Consider the following 22,045-nt stretch of genomic DNA (forward strand, 5'->3'; position numbering starts at 1 on the left):
TAAGTCAAGTGCTGCCGTCTTGCTGGAGAGGATGAAGCGAGGAGACAATGCCACGGCAATTCAGGAAAATCTATGCAAAATGGGTAGCAATTAAATACGAATTAACCGGGTTGCGAGAGGAGAAAATTGCTTCTTTCAAACCCTCTTGATTATAGAGCTGAAATGGCCCAGAGCTCCCATGGCTTATCACTGGCGTGAACAGATGAAGAGACTGTTAATCAAGATTGTCAGAAGCTGTCCCAAAGCCAAACATCCTCGTCCGAGCCAGGGCTCGGCAGGCTGCGGCTCCCGCTGCCTCGGCTTCAGCCGCTCAGGTATTAACCCCAGGAGCGCCGGCTGGAGAAGGGAAACAGATTTTAAGGTGTATAGGAGAGGGCTGCGTATTTCAGGTGGGCGGTTGGGAAGCCGCTTCCTCGGCCTGCCATCCTCCCGGGGGCTGCCAAGCCCAGCGCACGGCCCTTTTCCTGCTGCAAACGCTAGAGTTCATCCTGTGCAGACCTTCATCTTCCACAACCCTGACATCCCGAAAGGCCAACCGCGTCCACGCCACGTGGCAGCCGGCAGACAGCATTTTGTCAGAGCTTTTCACCCAGAGCCTGGCCTTGGCACAGGCTGATGATGTACCAAGATGTCCTGCTGGGCTGGGGATGGGCTGTTCCTACCCCTGCTCCCCACCAGCCCAATTTGCACCCACCCAGGTCAGATCTGGCCTCTGAAGCCAGATTCGCCCAGGAGCACCCCATCTCTTCTCCTCTGTTATCTGGACATGAGAGGCGACCACCAGCCCTCCCTTCCCTTCTCGACACCCTCGGAAAAGCCCCGAAACAGGTACCTGCTTCCCGCTCGGCAGCTGAGCTGCAGCTGCCTTCTGTGCCAGTTACGTCCCTAAGCTGACACTGCAGTGTTAATTGCATTAATAGGAGACTAATTGCACACCTAACTGATGTAAATGGGAGCTAATTACCTGACATGACACCAGGGCTCAGCGCAGCGCTGGACGTCTCGCCAAAGCGCATTTGCAGCCGGTAATATCCCACCTGCAAACCCAGAGCCCAGGAAAAATTTAGCTGTTCCTAGACCCCCGGGAAAACCTGTTCTGGGACGTCTCTGGCCATGAATGTCCCTCCAGAGCACCCATGATGAAGGGTGCTGCCACTGCCCATGGGGGAGTCCCGGAGCCATCCCCGAGCAGAAGCAGCACAGGAGCCGAGAGGGCAGTTAAGCAGCGAGTTTTGCACCACAGTCCTATTTCCGACATCCTCGCCAGTCCCCAAGGCCACCTGCAGTCCTATTTCCGATGTCCTCGCAGGTCCCCAAGGCCACCTGGGGGCTGCTTCCCTGCTGAACTCGGCCGTGCTCAGCACTCCCCGCGCTTCGCAGAGACTCACTAATCCCCAGCCCTCGAGCTGCTCCGGCTCCTCCAGCCCATGCAAACAGAGCTGGAAAATTCACACGCTCCCGACAACGTCTCATCTTCCCAAGGAGCACCATGGCCTGGTGCTAAGCCCACAGCGAATGCAGAAGATCAAGCAGGCTCCTTCTCCATGGGCTTTGTGTGCTTCTCCCTCTTGCTGGAGGGTAATTAGTGCCTCTCAGCTCGATGGCATGATAAACTATCCAGGACAGTAGTTCTTCACAGCAGCGGCGGCACAGTGTGGGCAAAGGAGGGGGGTAGGCAGTGGCTGGGTGCCAGGACACCTGCCTTCGAGATGCAGCCTCAAACAAATGAATCATCCTCGCAGGATTTTGAATGAGCTTGAGCACGTTTAGCCACCTGTAACACCACAATAATGAATGGCAGGTCACTCAATGAATGTTTGTGGCATAATTAGAGACCGTTGTTGGCCAGCCAAAACACTGCGGGCCTTCAAATACTGTTAACTCTGCCCCCATGATGCTGGGCAATAACCAAAAGGCACAAATGCCACTTCTAAACGTGACTTGGGCATTTGACCCTCCTGGTTGCTTTTGTGATGAAGCGTCTTTAAAAACACCACCCATCAGCTCAGGAGGCTCCTTGAATCTGCATCTGGAGACCCAAATTCAAATGGGCTCCAGTCCCAGTCTGATGCGGGTGCTCACAAGTTACCTCTGCAGGGATGGATCAGCAGGGTCACCCGTCCCCACAGTGCCGGTGCCACGTGCTCAGCCCCAGCACAACAGAGGTGTCTGCCAGCAATAACGAGGGTCTTCCCAGCAGCCCAGGGCACGTAGCTTAATTAAGAAGAGCTGGGAGTACCCTGGCTAAACAGCTGCCAGGAGTGCAATCACTGATGCTGGGAAGGCAGTTTCTCCTTAAAACATACATTGTTATTTGAGACCTTTCTACGGCTGGGGCCAAAATAGCATCTCCCTGCCCTGAATGCATTTCCCGCCAGGCAGAGCGCTCCGGCATCGCTTGCCACTAGCGCTCCTGTGTTTTGAAGCAATCGAGGAGAAAACCCCAGCTGAGCTCTCGCCTCACTCGGAGGAGGAAAGGAGCCCCTCTCCGGCAGCAAGAGTGTGATTGCATGGTGTGAGATGAATCCTAATGAGCTGCCGGGTGCTGCAGCAGCATTTTTCATTTCAGAAGTCCCTCCCCTAGACAAATGGGCTAAACTGGCCCTGAAGACATCTGCCTCCAGGTATGGTGGAGCAGAGGTCCGAGTGAAGCATTTCTTTTGCCCCACCCCGGCACTGACTGCTCTGGAAGCAAATTTCCCCTCCAATCAGTATCTTGGGAGGGAAGACAATCTATAATTTTAAAATACTATAGCCAAATATTTCAAGCTTGAAGGAGGAGAAAAGTCATCCTGACTTCTGGGAGAGCTGGACAAATTCCGCCAGCATCACTACACATCCCAGCCTGTGCCAGTGCTGTTCGTAAAGGGAATTAGTTTTGTCTGAATTTGTATTTCCAGCTCCTACAGCCCAGCACAAAGTGCCTTTGCTCAGGGCATGAGCACAGAGCTGGGCAGGCTGGACACGTTTCCCCCTTTTTGTAATGTTATTTGTTTTCCCTCCTGGTTACGACCTTTGTGGCGAGCCAGCGGCGCCGACCTCGCTCTGAAGAAGGGGCTGCATTTCACCGGCCAGGGAGAAGATTTTCACGCATGCCGCTTGCAAAGGAAAATCAATACCTGTCATCTGTATTTATGTAGGAGCTATTATTAATGTGGACTTTGGAGTTTGGCCGACGTCCTCAGGATCTGTCCCTAGCACTCGCCGCTCCATATACTCGCCCCGCTCCCATCAATAGTCACTCCTGCTTCCAAAGAGATTCACTTTAAAAAGCCTCTGCACCGCTTACCTTACCCAGAGGAGTGGGGTTTTGTCTGCAGGCCAATAACATTCATGTGCGTTGTACATTCATACAACATCCTTGCTGCTCTGGCCAATTTGATGGCGTTTCTTCGCTTTTCTCCACCGTCTCCTCCCTACAGTGAAGGAAATGAATTAGTCAGGGCTCCTTAAATGTTCTCAGTCAAAAGTATTTTTTTCTTGATAAGCATTTGGGCATTGTTTTCTTCTTCACTATTTCGTTCGTGTTTGTCCTTTCCCAATGGAAGATCAAAACCCCAAATGTTATTTTATTGGCAAAGCTCTCAGCTTTCAGTTGCTGAAAAACCGAAGCTGTTTTGGCCGTGAATCAAAATCATGAAAGCCTTTCCAAGGAACATTTCAAAAAGCTCAGAACTGATCTTAATTTCGTAGGTTCTCAGCTAAAATTTACAAAGTGGAAAAATCTGATTTTTAACCGAACCTGGGACAGATGTAGTCCTAGAATAATCCCAGAAATCCAGTGGGGAGAGGGAAAAGCAGAGGGTCAAGTACCTCCTGACCACGGCTGAACCATGCCTGCCTTCCCTCGTGACTGCCAGGGCTGCTTTGAATCCCTGCTCTCCCCTGCCAGACTACAGTCACCTCTGGCTTCTCTTTCTCTCTTTTTTCACCGCATTCGCTGCCCGAGAATGAATTCAATCTGGTTTCCCTTTGAAGAGCTATTTGATTTAAATGCCCTCACCCCCTAATCCCCTCCATCCCCCCAGTTCTCCTATCCCAAAATGGTTCAAAATCCCTTTTCTGGCCCTGCTGGCAGCAGCCTCGGCATGCACAGCACAGCACGAGCAACGGGGCAAGACAGAGGCGAGAAGCTTGACTGCGCTCAAATTGAAAATTAATGACTGAACATCAGTATCTCAGCGCCAGGAAGGTTTTCTCCTCACAGTAGAAACGAAAAGCAGAGGCAAGGTGAGCTTTCGCATGCGTGAATCCTTGGGGAAAGCAGCGTGCAAGGGGCTTCTTCTATTTGCGTTGCTCCCCATAGAAGAGGTTTCTGCAGCAAATATTGAATGCTGGGAAGGTGGCACTGAGCTATGGATGTGACTCCATCCCCTTTCTTGCTATTAAATTGCAGCACGTTATTTTCTTTTTACTTCACCTGCCAACCCACTTCCTACAAAATTCAATTGTTGGGGGCAGCGCGAGCAGGCAGGAGGCTGCACCTAACCCGTTTCCCTCGAGCTGAGGACGAGGCAGGAAGGAGGAAGGAATACGGCTGTCTGCAGGGAAGCCAAAGGTACGAGACAACCCTGTGGCTATGACTGTCCCCAGCTCCCTGCTGTTCTCGCCATCTCTTGCTCTCTCACACCCACCCACGTCTCCTGGCCTCCTTTTCCACCCACCCCGGGCTTGATGCAGAGGACAGCGCTTGGGAAAGGACAGGCCTGATGGGAAACTGCCCACAAGGCTCCCGGAGAAGGCTGACCAGCGCCCAGCTTCGGCACACGCTCCGGACCTCGGCATGGGAAAGGGGAGAGCCCCGAACGACCCTGCCTGCCTGGGGCTCTGTGGCACCTCGGGGGCCGACCTGGGAGCTTTGCGTGCCACCTGCCTGCACGGCTCTTTGCAAAGAGGATTTTCCGAGCTGGTGGGAAGCCTGCGTCGAACCTCAAGGCAGCTCTCCTTCACCGCCATTGCGGCAGGTTTCCAGGCAGCAATGGGAACGGCAGCTCCCGGCTTGCCCTGGGCATCATTTGCGTTGTGCAGAGTCGAGGTTCGCTTGGAAACAGCAGCACCTGGAGTAACGACTGGATGTGAAACAGCAACGGCACCAGCTTGAGGATCCAGAACAAACAGGCTTCTGCTTTCCAGAGGAAAGAGCAAGCTTTCCTGGTGCAGAGCCTGTGATGCCTCCTGCACAGAGACCTCCATTCAGCACGTCCCAGCGAGCGCAGACAGCTCCCAGGCTCCCTTCTGTACTTTGGGCAGAAAAGAGCAGAGGTGAAGCACACTCCTGGCCCTGGAGGTTTTCCCCCGTGCTGTAACTTCATCCTGCGGACAGCACGAGTGTTAACTGGCACATAGCTGAAGGTGAACGCCCAAGTATTTATTGCCGTCTGAGCCAGATGCATTCTGCGCAAAGCATCTTTCCTCCCCAAGGGGTACTCCGAAATGCCTGGCTGATTAACAGAGCAAACAGCAGAGCGAGGAGAGGGAGGCCTGTGGATGGGATCTAAACTTAGAAGGGGTGTCAGCAAAGCAGAGAGGCGGTTGCAGATGACAGGCGCTGCATAGGCAAAGGAGCCAAAAAAGAGACTTGTGGAGAGCTGGAGGTGGCATCAGATGGAAATTCCCTCTAGGTTTGCAACCAGCCGTGATTTTCTCCAACTCCTCCTGCCTCCCCGGCTAGCCCATTAACTCTGTGCAAAATAATCATGTTTTCCAGTTTCATTAGCATGCAGAGACCATCTCCACAAGCTCACTCCTGCTCTGCAGCATGCTCCGGGGGGAGCCAGGCTTGCACACCTCCTAAATTAAAGGCATCATGTTAATTCAGTTCCAAGTGCCAGGGTGCCTGGTGCTGCTTGTGCCCTCAACCAGGCTAACACCATGTAAGAGCACCCGCACAGCACAGCAGGTACATTACTTTGCTCTCACAAGAAGAGAAGCTGTTGAAGACTTCATACATGTTCTTTCTACTCAGCCTTGTGATTTTCTCCTGGGAAGCATGAGCTGGTGGAGAGCCCTTCAGGCTGGAGGCTGAGGAAAGGGCCACAGGCACTGCCTCCAGCATCACTATGGCTCTGCCCAGCCCCACTACCCTGGGCACGTAGCACGGTTGTCCCCAGCACAGGTGGCAAGGTTGGGTCAGACCACCTCCACCTGCACAGAAAGCAGGGTCTTGGCAAGCAGGTTTCATCACGTCCTGGCTGAAGCTGCTGCAACTCGTCTTCAAGCCGTGGAAGAGCTCCATAACGCTCCCTCCTGGCTTACGTCGGCAACGCGTACCGTAATCCAACCACCGAGCATGAACTTGCACCTCTATGCCAAAGCAGGTGGCTGCTGAATGTTTCTCTGTCAAAAATGTACACTCATGCACATCCATCTATAGTCCCTCCAAATTTCAAGGATATCGAAGATGCTCTGGGGTGCAAGGATGCAAGCAGAGAGGAGGAGAGAGAAATTACCTTGTTACTCAGCCTGCAACGGGTTCAGCAGGGGAAACCATGACAACTTTGCCGACAGCTAGGAGAAATTGCCACCGCAGTCAGTTGTCCTGTTGTCTGCACAGGGGCAACACAGTGTTTATTATCAAGCTGGGTTTTTTTATGTTGGCTACTTCGCTCCCCTCATGCAGGCGTATGCTGGGGATGCAAAGGCACTGCAGGGCAGCCACCCACTTCCACAGGTGAGCAGCGACCCTGCCAGACCAAGGCAAGCCAAGAAACGTTGTGTATCTTGGCTTAAAAAATAAGGGACGAGACAGAAAACTGCTGGTAACTGAGAAGGACCATCTTCAGAAACCATCGGCCCTAAAGCACAGAGGGTTAGCAGAGGCCTGGGACACCCTAACACATCCCAGCTCAATCTTTTACATTTACTAGGCATCCACTAAGCCCCAGGCAGAAGCTACCACCCCAGCTCATCTGACAAGGCTCTGGGGGGTGTCTATGACAGCTGTAAACTGGGCTAAAGCCAGTGAACTGTTTTGTGACTTCTCCTCTTCAATGGGCATTTTGATACTCTTGCGTTCTTTGCTCACAGCTCTAAACCCAGAAAAAACTCAGCTGCTGCAACCCCAAAAATGTGTTGAATGCTGTGACTTTTTCAGCAAGTGATCAACAGCAGCAGGTCGAAGAGATTTGATTTGCTTCCATCGCAATACCTCTGGTGTCAGTGTGCTTCACTGGATGTACTCCATATGTTAATTACTCTAAAGTAATAACCTCTCTTACCTCGTTTTTGGCCTATTAGCCATTTTTCACTGAGGCTACAAAAAGCCCACCCGCTGCTAACAAATGGGATTAAATTGGAATTCATTCTACATGTGTAATCAGAGAAATGAGGAATTCCCAAAGGTTATCAAGGAATCTGTTGGCAGTAAATACCCAGCAGTTCATAGTGTGCCATTACACAGCCATGCTAATGCTCTGTACGACCTGTGATGCCTCTTGTTTATACTTGTCCAGCACCGTCCTATTCATTCTCCGCTCTTCCACTGCTGGAGTAAGCTACTGCGTGAAGCCAGCATGGGGTGTTGAACCCTCATGCAATGGCCCCAGAGTCACTCCCTGCTCCACCGGAAGAGGCATCTGAGGCCAGCACTTGAACAGATACGTTTTTGGAATGATTGTTCCAAAATACCTTCCTACACGCTAGATACATTTAAAGAGCCACGTGTGAATGTGCTCGATTCCAAACAGCTGTCTCGGCTTATTTCCCAATATTCTGGGAATTTCAAAGGAGACTGATTTCAAAGCCACAGCATTTGCCTATGAGAAGGGCTCCAGTTCCCAGTGCTCAGCTCCAAAATCCACCTCACGGTCCTGAAAACCTCCTGCGTTTCTCCACCCCGTCCCTCTGGTCAATAGGAATTTGCTGAGCGGAGGTTGGAGAACCTGCCAGTCCCAGCAGCCACTTTCTTGTCTGACCCACTGCCTTTTTCCGGTCCCTTGTTTTATGCACTGGGAACAGTCAGTCCACCCTACTTAAGGCTTATTCTGCAGGATCGGCTCTCCTTTAGCTAAAGGCACATTTGCAGCATGCAGTAGCACTGAAGCAAGGGTTGTCTTTCCTTAAAAGTCTCCCCCCAGCTGCCAGAGGGGTCCCACAAGCAAGGCAAGAGATGCTCTTTTGGAGTGTGTACTTTATGCCTCCGCAGGATCAGGGCCCTGCCAGGGCCGCAGACTGCTTGTTAATTGGCTCTGCGTTAGACTGCTCCCAGTGCTCCCAGCTCCTTCACTCCTCCAGATTGAATTTGCTGTGGGGCTGAATTAAGCATTTTGTTAACACAGCTAATCTCAGCTAAATCCCTGCCTACCTCGGCTCCTACCTGATTCTTTTACCTAGCAGGCTCATTGACAGAAGCGCTTTGCCGTCTGCTTAGCAAATGAATCCTGATAAGCTGCGGCTCAGGGACCAGCACGGAGAGCGGCGAGGAGGGACAGTGCTCCGGGCCAGGTGGCTGCGTGCCACTAACTGCACTCGGGGAAAAGCAGAGCTCCTCTCCACTGAGGCTAGGCAAGCGCTGGGGCTGTGTAAGCATACCTTTAGCTTCGTTCCTGGTAAGGCTGAGCCCGATCCAAGGCCTGAAGGAGCACGTATCCTGCCTGGCTGGGGCTGTGGGTTGCACATCCGAATAGCACCGAGCACAGCCTCAGCATGCATGGAAAATATTGTCACGAGCAGAGCTTGACGCCCAGAGCCATCCCTGCTGACAGACCTTGGGAAGGGAAAAATTGGCAGCCCCTCAGTTTGCTTAAGGAGAAAGGAATTTGGAAAAAGTGAGAAAGCAGGAGAATGTAGGACTGTAGTAGCATGGGGCACAGTCCACCCACTGCTCGAGGGCTGGAGGGATGGTGTCAGCCCAGCGGTACTGCACTGAGCCCTGCCTGCACACGTGTGCTCAGTGGGAAGGTCAGCAGCAGTGCCAGCTTAGCCTGGTGCTCAACTGCAAAGAGGGATGCCTGTGCCCCTGGGGCCAAAATTAAGAATCTGATAGAGGTTAAGCCCAGTCTTACCTAACAAGCCCAGTCTTAACCCAACTTTGGCAGTCTCTCGACACTAGGGAAGCCTGCCCACGTCAGGAACATATCCGATCTCCGCAGCAGCCTGCGGCAAGGAGTTTCATAGCTACAGTTGCATGAGTAGGAAGAGGACCAGCTAATCACACGGAAGAGAAATTCGGAGAGCTGTTACACAGAGAAACCCCCTCTGTCTCCCAGACTGCCTAAGCCACAAATTTTAGAGGCTAGGAAAACACCACATATGCTCGTCCTGCTCTTTCCCTAGCATTTGCATTTGGCCACTGGAGATGGGCTACGTGGCTAGAGGGCCCTCTGCTCTGACTAGCAGGGCTGTTCGTATGCTCTGTGGCAGTGTGAGGACAACATGGTGACCCAAGCCCACAGCCCAGACCTCCACCAAATCCTGGGGCCAAACTTGAACTGCCTGCATGGCAGCTGGCATCACTCTAGCTCGCAGCAGCCAGATGAAAGCGATGTAGCTGCATCTCCAATGGCAATGCAGAGTCTTGCAGATGACAGCAGCAACCCCCTCCTGGCATTAACAGGCCTTCAGATGTCAGGGTAATAACTCAGACAGACAAGGGATCAATCTTCTCCTGCTGGAAATGGTGAGGAAAAGCAATAGGAAGATTCTGAGCCTGGTTTTGACATCAGTCAAAAACACATGAAAATAATTTGGTGGCAGTAACAAAGCACCTGGGAGGAGGAGAGCTGTGGAAGTGCCTGTGAATCATGCCAGCAGCATTCAAAGAAGGGGAAAGCCGGCCGTGCAGGGTTGGAAGAAAAGATCCAAATCCCACTCTCTGGCCCCTGGAGCTCAGCATGGGGCTGGATTATCAGTGACCAATGCACATGGAAACCATGTGCCACACTTGAAGCAGGGGGCAAATGACCTTCCCTGCAGTTTTGAGGTGCTGCTGCTGGTGTTCTGGTATTGGCCTTGTTTCAGCCCCAACTGCCTAATTTGCAGCTGGCAAAACTGTCTGCATAAGGTGTGCCTGCATCTGCATGCAACACCTGGGAAACACGTCCTCTCCGTTAAGCCAGCCCAGAAAAACCACACACCACCCCATGCAGTCTGGACATGGTTTTCTGGGCACGGTGCATTCACTCAAATATCCGTAGGTGCATTTTACCTGGCATCTCAGGCCAATGGGTTGGATGTCTTCCTGCCCAGCGTTGCTCTGTCAGCCTAAATCTGAGTGCTGTATAAGCACGGTGAGATGCCCAGCAGGAGTCACTGTGCTAACTGCCAGTAATCAGCAGCTCCTCCAGCCCATCTCACAGGTTGTGCGTCAGCTAAGGAGGAATCCATGTCGACCACCCAAGGGAGCGAGTAGACGCTGCAGATGAAGTGAGCAAATGCAACAGATCTAATCCCGAAATTCTCCGGGAATGCTCTGAACGGGGAGAGCGTGGCAGCACCGTCCGCATCTCCTGGAGACTCCAGCTCCGCAGAACTGCTCTGCACTGGATGACTTCAGGAGCTGCCGCAGGGTGACAAGGCAGAAAAACGTATTTTCTTTCTAAAAAAACAGAAAATAAAATAAATGCCCCACACGCTCCCAAAACTGCCTGTTGGACACATTCCACTCAAAATGACACCCCTCAAAAATGGTTTGCCTGGCAAATACATCATCATAGCCAGCAGCAGGCTAACAATCTGGCTAGAGTGGAGGTTTTCCTGAGAGGTATAATCAAATCTTGGCAACTACTTGTCCTAAGCCTTTCCGGGTTCACCTTTCACACCTTCTGGGATGAGAAAGGCACTACAGGAGTACCTTAGAGCCTGGCAGTGCCACAGGGGGGATTTCATCGGTTTCACCTGTGTTTTTTAATGGTCATTCTCCTCTCGGCTCCCTGCTGGGGAAGGACCACACATAAGTTGTCATCAAACTCTGAATGGAACAAGCAGTATGTCTGGGACAGTTAAAACGTGTCTCTAGAAACATCTGACATCTCACTGAAACAGGAAAAACAATCATATTTTACCCTCCAATTAAAACTTTCACCTGCATTTACCCTTTTTAAAAGCAGAAGTGTCTGCAAGTGCTGCGCAGTGCCATTCTGAAAGGTTCAAAATGCTCCTACCCTTGAAGAGCCCCAGAGCGGGCAGCTAGCCAGGCCCCTGCTTCAACATCGCAGCCACGCGAGATGACCAGGGCTCAGGAGGCACCTCCACCTCGGCCAAGACGAGGCAAAGCAGTGGCCTAGCTGATGCATGGGTTTGAGTAAATCCTTAAACACCCTCCCCTTATTGCTCCCTTTATTGCTGTCCTTGTAGGCTGCTCTCATGACTGCTCTGGCCCCATTAGTGCCCAGGAAAAGCTACATTAAGCCACTTTCCTTCCTAAGGCGCCCAAGAAGAGCTCAGAGGCCAGGAGTGGGGATGGAATTCAGGCTCTGACTGTTCCTAAATGCAGCTGCAGAGAAGGGGCCAACTGTGGAGCTGGCAGAGAAGCGTAGCAGCTAAAACAGAGTCTTTGCTACAGCATGTACCTGTGCCGACTCTGCAATTAATTCTGCAATTGGCCCCGCTGTAAGAGCATGTAATGCCAAACCTTTGCAATGGAACGCTCTGATCCAGCTGCAGTCCCGCTGTTGAGACTCTGCTCAAAATAACTAGCTTCCTTCTGATTTAGTAAGAGAAAAAGCTGCAAGAGTTCACCAAAATCTTGCAGTTGCTGAATCTTCAACCTCCATCTAACAGTCAGTTAGATGGAAACTCCCTCCTGTGCATCAGAGCTGCTTACAAAATAGCTGCTCAGCACTGTTCAGGACTGGGCTTTTTATGCCATAAGGCTGTGTTTTATTTACCTGCCTTGGCAATAAAGTCTGGAGGTTGTTCAGCAGCAAGAGCTCTGTCTTGTTCAAACTGCAGCATTCACCTTTAATTAATTTTTTGGTGTGTTCTGCTCTGTGCTCTCCTTTAAAGTTTCCAGGTTGGATTTGCAGCTGCAATAAATCAGAGTTTCACAGGTGATGTTACCAGTGTGAGGATGATTTACATCAGCTAAAGATCTGTCCTGCCCTGTGCATTTGGCTTAATGGCACAAAACATGAAAACTTACAGCTACCAAAGGGAGCAATTATCACATCAGAGCAAAATTTGCTATGAAACAAGGCAATTTTTGTGATGCCTGTCAAGAACGGACACTTTTAACTTCATAAACACAAGGGCACTCACTGTCAAGGTCCGCAGATCAACCCCACAACGAGGCGCACTCCCACCCATCTTTCCGTTTGATTGCAGAGGTCTCTGCAGTTGTATGCAGCAAGGGAGCATACATCTAAGAGGAACATTTCAATTCATCACTTTCCATTAAAAAAAACACACACATACAGAGTCAAAGTACCTCTTCAGTAACAAATCAGCTGATGCAATCAAGTCCTCCTAAGTAATGCTGTGATCATAAACCTTCATCACAAATTTGCTGCTTCTGCATCGCCGGAGAACAATTAGTATGAGTGGCCAAACACCCACAAGCACAAACAGCACAAAGAGCCACTGTTTGCAGCTTGCTGCTTTCAAGCCTCCGACGCTAACATACAGCATCTGCAAACCAGTGCTCGTTAGAAATGCTGCAGTAAGAAATAAAATTTTGGCACGACCCTGTGCAGCCCCAGAGCGGGGCAGAGAGAACCCCAGGGAGCTACCACGAGCCACCCCAGGAAGAAGTGTCCCCAGGGATGAGTTAGGAGATCAGGGATGCAGAAATCATCAAGACCAGGGAATCTCCATACACGTGTAGCCACTAAGATGGGTCATCCATATGCATGATGATGGTTTATAAGCTCTCTCCGATCTTCCTTCTCTCACCAGCAGTTTGTTCAACCATTTTCAGTGGTTCTGGACCAGGTCCATGTGTACAACACCTTACATACTGAGCATCTATGGGGTACCCCCAGATACTCCACTGCCCAGTGCCCCAGGGTCACTGCCAGGTTAGAAGACATTTCCAATCAGCAATAATTTTCTATTGCTGTTGGTCCAGACCCTATTGCCCACCCTTACTAGCTCAGATTGAGGTCAGAAATTGTCGCCGATACGAGGTGGGCTAAAGATCCTGCACCTTAGTGTGGCCCTGTTTGAGGTGGCTTAGAGGCCTGCAGCTCCCAGACACTGGTACCAGGCCATTCGTCCCTGTCGTTCCCCATGTCCCTGTCGTTCACTCAGCTCCGAGCAAGATTTTAAATTAGACCTTGCTCCTGTTATCATGTTACAAAATTGGTATTTTCATCGATTGGGTGTCTTATGCAACAGAAGAGCATGAATGCACATCTATCCTTCTCCCCGCCCCCGCTAATATCACCTAGGGTGTATTCAGGAGGTTTTCAAAAGATTGGCAATCCTGACAGTATAAGCAGGTTGCCTGGGGATAGCCTTTCCCTGCCTCCCAAATTGAAGATGATTCAATTATTTACTGGAAGTGGTTACAAAAATGTACTGAAAATGACTTGAGATTAGGTGAGGCTTTCTACAGTAATGGGGGCTCTCCTTCTCTGCCTCTATCGATTCCCCAGTGAAGAATAAATGCAAAGTTTAAGGAAAGTTTCCGTTTTTTTTTTTTCCTCAAGCTGGTAAAAATTTCAACTCCGTGGAGGCCAGAGATGTGAGCAGCAGCTTGAAATACAAACAGCACTGACAAGTCTGTGTATGGGTCTTAGCACAACTGCATAACGATGGCCCGCAGTCCCTCACTTGGGCAGCTCTTCTGCCCTTCCGCTGGCCTGTTCAACCACGACCCCTCTGCAAAGCAACTTCAACCAGCCCTTATGGAGCAGGTGGTGTTTCTCAGTAGATCATCTTCACACAACCAACAGATATGAGAAGGATTTCAAATGATTTTTTCTCTGCACTGAATACTGACAGTGGAGACGAGCTGGTTATGGGGTCCTAGCCTGGCAGAGAACCCAGGAACCCTGCTGCTCCGTGGCCAGTGATTGTAGCGCAGGGTGTGGGGGGGCAATGTTCAGTGTAAATTTTCAGCTGAAGGTTATTTAAACTTTTCCGGCAAACAGCATACACTGAAAATCCTCCAAGGAGGGAGTCTGCTTCTGCCGCTGTTCTCTCAGAGGAAAATATCTCCAGGCGAACTTGCCTCCCCATCCCACTGAAAGCTGGCACAGTTGCCTGTCTTGTCATCCTCTGGGTGTCTACAAGCTAAAAATACCCTGTTCACAACCAACCTGCCATTCATTAGCCCACGGCAACAGGACTGACAGGTGCTCACGAGCTGCGACAATTTAAATGAGCAAGAGCTCTACAAACAAAAGTGGAATTTCAAATGTCTCACTGTGCTGTGCTGCAAAACTCCCCTGCTGTGGGCAGGGAAGTGCTTTCAAACCATCTGGGGAGCTAATGCCAAGTGAATAAATGTCACTCAGAATGAGGGGTGCGCTGGTAGACATCTGGTTCTGGGCTCTCTTCTAGTGTAGGGGTTTGGTTTACTTGTGCTCCTCAACCGTGAGGGCTGGTGTACAGCCCTTGGATGATCACCGTGCACATAGAGCATAGCTTTGTAGGCAAAAGCAAAATGAGGGTGATTCAGGGAATTCAAGGGCATTTCTTTTTTTTTAACACTGCTAGAGGAAATTGAGCGCTTTAACACTCGAGATACCCCCATCTCTGCTGGGTAGACCATTTCCCTACATGTAAAACAGAATCCCAAACAGAAGGATTCACTGCCCATCACCGAACCAGACTACTTTTATGTGCCAGTTTGACCTGGAAATGTTGGACAGGTTATACGAGATTGATCCTGCCAGAGTAAGACTAAACTCAGATGCTAAAGGCTACCAAGCAAGAGGAAAAGCAGAGAAGTATTTTGCCTACCCTTTAGAAGACTTGGACTCTGCACCACACAGATCCTGCAGGTATCAAGTCCCAGATGGTCACAGTTGCCAGTGCTGAAGGCAACTGCAGTGTCTCCACATCCCCAGGATCTCTTTGCAGCAGGTCCACACCAGCACTTCTGTGGCAGAAGAGATGCCTCTGACCTAATCGAGGTGGCTACCTGAGGTGGAGGCAAAGTCTTGGGGAAATGAGAGCACTCCACTGAGTGGATCTGCTCTGACTTTGGAGAGTCTTGAGGTTGCTAGGTGTTACGCAGATGCCAGCGTGGGGTCAGATGAATCCCATCACACCTCACCCCTCAGAGCACTGGGAGTCACCAACTGGGATTTTTCCCTCTCACGGAAAAATAGGAGTCTTTTAAATCCATGCTGGGGTAGACAGAGGAGCCGACTGCAGAAGCCAACAAAAGCAGTATTGCTAAGTGGAGTAGGATGGCCCAGCACCAGTTTCCATGTCATGGTCATTCCTATTGCTGGACACTTAATACACTAACAGCTACTGACAACAAAGGCAATCAAAGTTCAGAAAGCACTATATTTTGCCTAGCTTTTTCCTTTTTAGTAGACAGGTGTTATATAAACTGTCCAGAATACCTGAAGGTCCTTAGAGGGTCCATCTGCCCCTATCCTGTGCTGACGCACCTCACAGCACTCAGTGAGGAGTCAGTAGAAGAAGAGGATGAAACCAGCATTGCGGAATAAGCTACGGATAAGACCCAGCGCATCAAGAACCTGTTGTCATGCCATTGTCCCTGAAAGAGCTAGTCAGGTACTAGAGAGAAATGGATCTGTAAGTACCGTTATGAATATAAGTGCTTTGGTTCCAGGTATTGTCATTTAGACAATTTAGTTGTCACAGAAGATAAAGAGGTGACTTGAATACTGTGGATAACGATCTTCAAAGGCAAAAATACCAGATTCTGAAAAGCTTTTTCATCCAGTAGAGAAAGGCACAGCAAGATATCAAATGGCTGGAACATAAGGCAGACACGTTGACATTAGAAATCAGGCATGAGCTTTAAGAGGCTAGCCACTGGGACTTGCTGACTAGACAAGTGCTGGACTCGTCACCTTTTGCTATTGTCAAATCAAAATCAGCAGTAGTCTTGGCAGAGATGGTTTAATGTAATATAAGATGGGCTTGTATCAGGGGACAAGTTGACATTCTCTGGTCTGTGTTCATCATAAAGTCGATTAGAAAAAACAATGATCCCTTGTAAGCTTTAGCATCTAGGAGAATCTCTGTGGATTGAATCTTGTCAACCTTGAAGTTAGTCATCTGAAAACTCTTGCCATAAAATATAAGCCATACCTTGACTCTGAAGAACTTCTGCCACAAAGAAGTGGCTGCACACTTCACAATAAAGGCAACATGGCTACTTTTCTTATTGTTAAGCCTGCTGTGTCCTTACATGGTTCCAAACATCTCAACAGAAGCATGTAAGAAAAGCCCTGAGGCCCAGACTGCCACTGTCACCCGGAGGTCCACTTCTCAGCCCATCCCCTGAGATGGCCATCACATTCATCGTGCTTGGCAGAAATGCCTTGAAGTTTGAGTAGGAAGAGGCTGGAAACCAGAACGCACTGGACTGGGTATCTTGGCTCATTTTTCTTCTCTGTTTTGCTTTGACTCACTGAACAATCCCATCTGGCTTTTCTAAACAGAAGTCTTACCTTGCACTTTATGCTTTCCTGGGGATCAGTAATAAACATCCCTTCAGTCGATAATTAAATAGCAAGGAAAATTAGCAGTAGCTCTACTGTGAGCTCAGAGCCAATAAATCCCAGAGAAATACCACAGCACTCATGTAGGGTTTCAGATAACCTGCTGAGATTGATCCACATGCCTCCCTTCTTCCTCTTTATCTCTTTAAGGGTACTGCTACTTCTTGCTATAATGTTGAAAGATGTCCCCCTCCGAACAGACTATACACCCGAGCCACAGTGAAATCCTTCTTAAATTGCCCAGAAGCAACAGCTTGCCTTCCTAGCTCTCCCTGCCAGGATGTACATGATTGACTTCAGCCCAGGGGCTCCTCAGGAAGTCTATTATTTCCTGTTTTTCACTGGGCGATGCTTCGCTCTTTAAATTGAAGCTTTCTGCAGGAGTGGATGGCTCCTCCATTAATGTCTCAAGGAGACATTTGGCAAAGTTCTAAAAACATTCAAATATTTGGTTTCAGCTACCTTGAGGTGAAAATCTAGTTTTCCAGTTCAAAAGATGTTTTACATTAAAGCCCAAAAATAGTAAAATAAAATAAACATTTAGAGGCAAAAACGGTCCCGTTCAAAATGAGGCATCATGAATCACTGAGCTGCTTGGCCTGATCTGATTTTTTCTTCCTATCTGAGAAAAATTCTGACTCCTCCTCCCAATTTGGAGAGTGAACACACTTTGAACATCGAAATCAGGTGCTGCAGGAGTTGGCTATTTTCCAACAACTCCTGGAGTTCGTCTACTGCTCTCATGCTCTGTGGTTTCTACTTCTGCCACGTTGTCTTACTGTACTGTTATGCAGCGGGGGAATTCCAGCAGGTCCCAAGTCTTCTCAAAGAGCAACAATAAGCATGAATGATTTAACGCCTCCATTCTGGGAGGCAACGAACTGATATGTGGCAGCACTGCTGCAGGACCACGAGAGTCTTGGTTTCAGTTACTGACTGAAGCGGAGGGAGCTTCAAGTCGAGAGCGGTGAAAATATCTAAGAGGTGGAGGGAGTCACCACGAGCTGCAGCAAGGCAGACACAGCTGGCTTTGTGATGACTCAGCTTCAGGGGGATAATTGCAATCTACAGATATCTAAGGATGGTGCCCAAGAAGGAGAAGAAATATTTATGGTGGAATACAGTTCAAAGACACCAAGGCTGAGCTGCTCATGTGAAAACAGAGATGGGAAGATTGAGGCTAAACACCAGAGAAAGGTATTAGCCTGTGAAATTAGTCCCCTGAGTACAGAAGAGGTACAAACTCCATCACTAGGGATGCTCACAATTACATCGGAAAAGATCTTAGTGAATTCCCTCCCGGGAGCAATCGTGCACCAGCTGACACAGATCTTTCCTCCCTCCACACCTCTGCATTTCACTGGCTCTGTTTTTTTCTGGTAGAAGTGCAGGTGTCAGTAAGGAAAGTACTGGACCCGGGACAGGGATATTGCAGGGTGACTGCAACCAGCTCCAGCACCAGCCAGGACAGGGATATTGCAGGGTGACTGCAACCAGCTCCAGCACCAACTATTTGAGGACAAATGAAGCAGTTTGGCACTGCCTGGGATTTACCCTTCCCCTGGCACCAGGGGACTCTGCATCACATTATCAGAGGAATGGGCAATGCAAGAGAAGGAGAAGAAAGAGAGATATCGAGGTTCCCAGAGCAGCTTGGCAACATTCCTGTGAGGAGCCAGAGAATAAAACCAAACCCTCTCCCCAAGCAGCTCACGGAATAAAGCCACACTCCCAGACAATTATAATATCAGCTAAAACTCTTCGGCAGCTGTCCTGGCATGGGTAGCATGAAGGTTAGCAATTGCTAGACACTACCAGATGCTAAAAATCTTCCTAGAAGAAAGTCTCAGCATCCAGAAAAGTAGGGCTTCAGCTCTTGCCTAATGCATCTAAAACGAGCAGCAGAGGAGAAGGGGCCCTTTGCTCTCCCTGCCAGCTTTCCTTCAGATAGAGTGGCAGAAGCAAGAAAGCTTCACTGTAACGTTGCTGAGATGGACAGAGGTCTGACTGCTCCCAGATCTGCTCAGCCACTCCCCCTCACTAAAAGCAAAGACTGTTCCTGACCTCTGTGCGAAAACCCTGCTGCTGCCAAGACTCCTGCCCACCTCTAACTCGACGTCCCTGTGCTGCACTGCAGCTGCCAGCAGAGTGCTACCTTGTGGCTGTGACAGCTGCAGCACCCCCCTGCCTGAGATGGGCCCAGAGTTTTGGGTACTGCCTAGTGGGTGTTAACGTGGGAGGGCACTGTTTCTAGAACTAACGCTTTCTGTTAAGAGAACTAATCGCATCAATCCCACAGCCATCTGCACCTCGTCTGGTTTCCTGGTGCTTCCTCCAAAGTCTTCCTCTCTCTGAGTCCCCTAGAGATTGCTACACAAGGTACTGCAGTCAAGGCAAACATTTCGTATATCTCTCTGGCAGAGGATGGTATTCTTATACCCATCCTACAGGAGGAGGAACTGAGATGCAAGACAATTTAAATGACTTCATTGGGCTCACCAAGGTAGTCTCGAGCAGAGCAGACTTACACTATGCTTTCCAAGCTCTGAGCAAATAATTGAGGCTACAAATCCAACATCCCACCCAGTTTGCCAACCACTATACTTTTGTTTTGTCTCAATTCATCTTTAGCTTTCAGAGAGAGGCTAAATTACCCCCAATTACAATTCAAATTAGAATAACTACCGCTTCTTTTTGCCGCCAGCATAGGGAGAACCAGCTGGCAGGGAAAAGGTGCTATCAGACACATCGAGGATTCAGACCCCTTTTCTCCCCATGTTTCAGAATACTTTGACATCAGGGTCAGACCAAGCGAGGAGAAATTTTCATCCCAGAAGAAGCAATTGTTTGCTTTAAAAAGGTATAAAGCAGCTGGAAAAGAGACATAAAGTGACCATTTAGCCATAACTGTGCCAACAATTTGCTGTAGCGTGGAACGACTCAGAAATACAAAACTAAAGGGAAAATCTCCTCCTTTGTTCAAGGCGAAAGAGAGGTGTATCCTTCTTTAAAATAGAACTGAAAGCTCCACAGCATTATTTTATTGAGAGCAAAATCTTTGGAGAAAATGCTCCCGAGTGCCTGGTACCAATCCTCTCCCTGTCTCACTCTGTTAATGCTTAAAACAGAGGAGCATAAACCATGATGTGTAAATCAATAAATAGCCAGACAATTCCACTCTGAAAATCACCTGCATACTGTTATTTGCCTGCACTAAGTGATGTTTCAAGCTGCTACTTTTCCAGGAGGGCAGAGCGAGCTTTGGCCTATGGCACAGCAAGGGAATGTGCTTGGCTTGTGGGGTTCATGTGCTAGGAAAGGGAAGAGTGGTAATTCTCAAGCCTGAATGAGGAACATGGAGCTCACAGGACCCTACAGGCCCAAGGTCCATCTCCCAGCTGCTATCCAGTCTTCCCTCATGCACCACGTGCCGGACATGCCAGACCCCAGGACCACAGGCCAAAATTTAACCACAACCTTCTAGTCAGGCTAGCAGCTCTTAAAAGGTTTCCTCCCAAATGCTGTAACCCACTTACCTTACTAAAGATTTGCCATAGTAATAACCAGTGGAGTTCTCATTAAGTGCCACCTGTGAATACTGGAGCCCGATCTGCTCTTGTGTCTTCATTTGGCAGAAGACATGAGCCTGAAAACTGATTTCACCAAACTAAATATGCCTCACTGAGAAAGCTCCATTCCTTCGCATTTGGCAGACAGTCATCCACAGTCATCATCAAAATAATGCAGTGAGGAATGAAAGATTTTCTCTGAAGATCAGGGAACAACCTTAATTCTGCCCTGGGTTACCCTAGACGCTGGGACCGGCTGTTACAGCCGTTCCCCCAGCAGCCAGGGCTCTGGGCCCTTCTCCACCACCTAAGCAACGCAACTCCCCCTGCAGCCAAAGCCTGGGAATGGCCTGGCACACACAGCCCGGCTCAGCGCAGCTCTGTCATGAAGATGAATGATCCTTTTTGATGTGATCACACAAGCCAGTAGCTGAGACTATCTCCTGGCTACTTCAAGGGCAAAGCAAAGCACTTAGTCTGACATGTAGGATAAGGTATCACCTGCGTCTCCCAGGCAAGGAGAGAGACAGATTGCCCGATAATTAGCCCCAGTCTCTGGGCCCATGATCCCAAAGAGGAGCCAGGAGGCCAAGAGCAATCACAGGGGGCAGCCCCAGGTTTCTTGGCCCTGGGTGATGCTAGAGTGTGAGCAGGATTCAGACACAGGGGTTCACTTCGGGTCTTCCAATTTGAGTGCAAAGTACTGTAGCATTTTTGATTTTTACTTGTCCCTATAGGCATCAGTGAAATCCTGCCTTCCCTCCGAACCAGTGAGACTAGCTGTACGCTTTGGAGGACATTTGGGCAAGGGAATGAGAGATCTCCATCTCTGAGTAAGAAACCAACCCTTCTTTGTGATCCTGAGGCCCTCCTCCAGGCAAAGGGGGAGATATAGGCACAACACAACAGCAGAGTTGGCCACATCTGAGACCTGAGAAGTCAATGGGTATCTGCCCAAATAGCAGCCAAGATGCAACATTGCTGCCGCTCTCGGGACGCAAAATCTTCACGCCGTGAAGCTGCTTTTCATTTGTCCAAAACCTTCTACTCTGATTTCGATCAAGGCAGTCTGATTCACCTTCTCTCTGGCGGGGACAGGGTCACTGGGGATACCACAGAGGTGAATTTCTAAAGGAAATGTCTTTCAAAACAACATATTAGGGTAAGAACATTTCTACTTTATCAGAATGCTGTGCTTCCTGCTTTATTTCTAAACAAAATATTGCCAGATGTGTGCTGTGAAACTGTTCCAGCCTCTATCACCAAACGTGTGCCTGCAGTATAAACCTGCAAGGCTAGGAAAGGAATTCAGGTATTTGCTACCCTCTGCTGTCTTTCTCCTGCTATTTCGCCTCCCTCCCGTAGAGAAGACCGATGCTACTTTACTCCCTTTTCTTTCTTGCCCTCTGTCACTATGTCCCCTGTCAGTGAGGCATCATCATCCTTTGTATCAGAAGACACTGAGCCCTTCCAGGGACCCTCGGGCTGAGCCCGCTGTCCCCCTCAACCAGCTGCTTCCGAGAACTACTCAGACTTCCTTCGCAGATATTATCATTTTCATAGCCAGCCAGTAGTCCTGCTTCTCTCTGTCTCTCAGCCTGCTCTTCCACACTGTCCTTTCTGCTTTCCAGATGGTCCCCGGCCCATAATCCTACGCTTGTGCCATTCCTCCCATTGCATTACACATATCTACCTGAAATGGCCCACAGGAGAGCTGGATTCTGACCTGATAAGTGCTGAAAATCCTTCTGCAGGTCACTGAAAACTGCCTGGCATCATCAGGGTTAATTCTAAGGTGTTATTAATACAGCTCCTGCCTTTATTAATAACCCTTGACCCTTCATAGAGGAAAACAAGCCAAGAGATAAACGCCAGCCTTGTTCCTTT

The sequence above is a fragment of the Struthio camelus genome, chromosome 25 (assembly GCF_040807025.1).
Source record: "Struthio camelus isolate bStrCam1 chromosome 25, bStrCam1.hap1, whole genome shotgun sequence".
Lineage (NCBI taxonomy): Eukaryota > Metazoa > Chordata > Aves > Struthioniformes > Struthionidae > Struthio > Struthio camelus.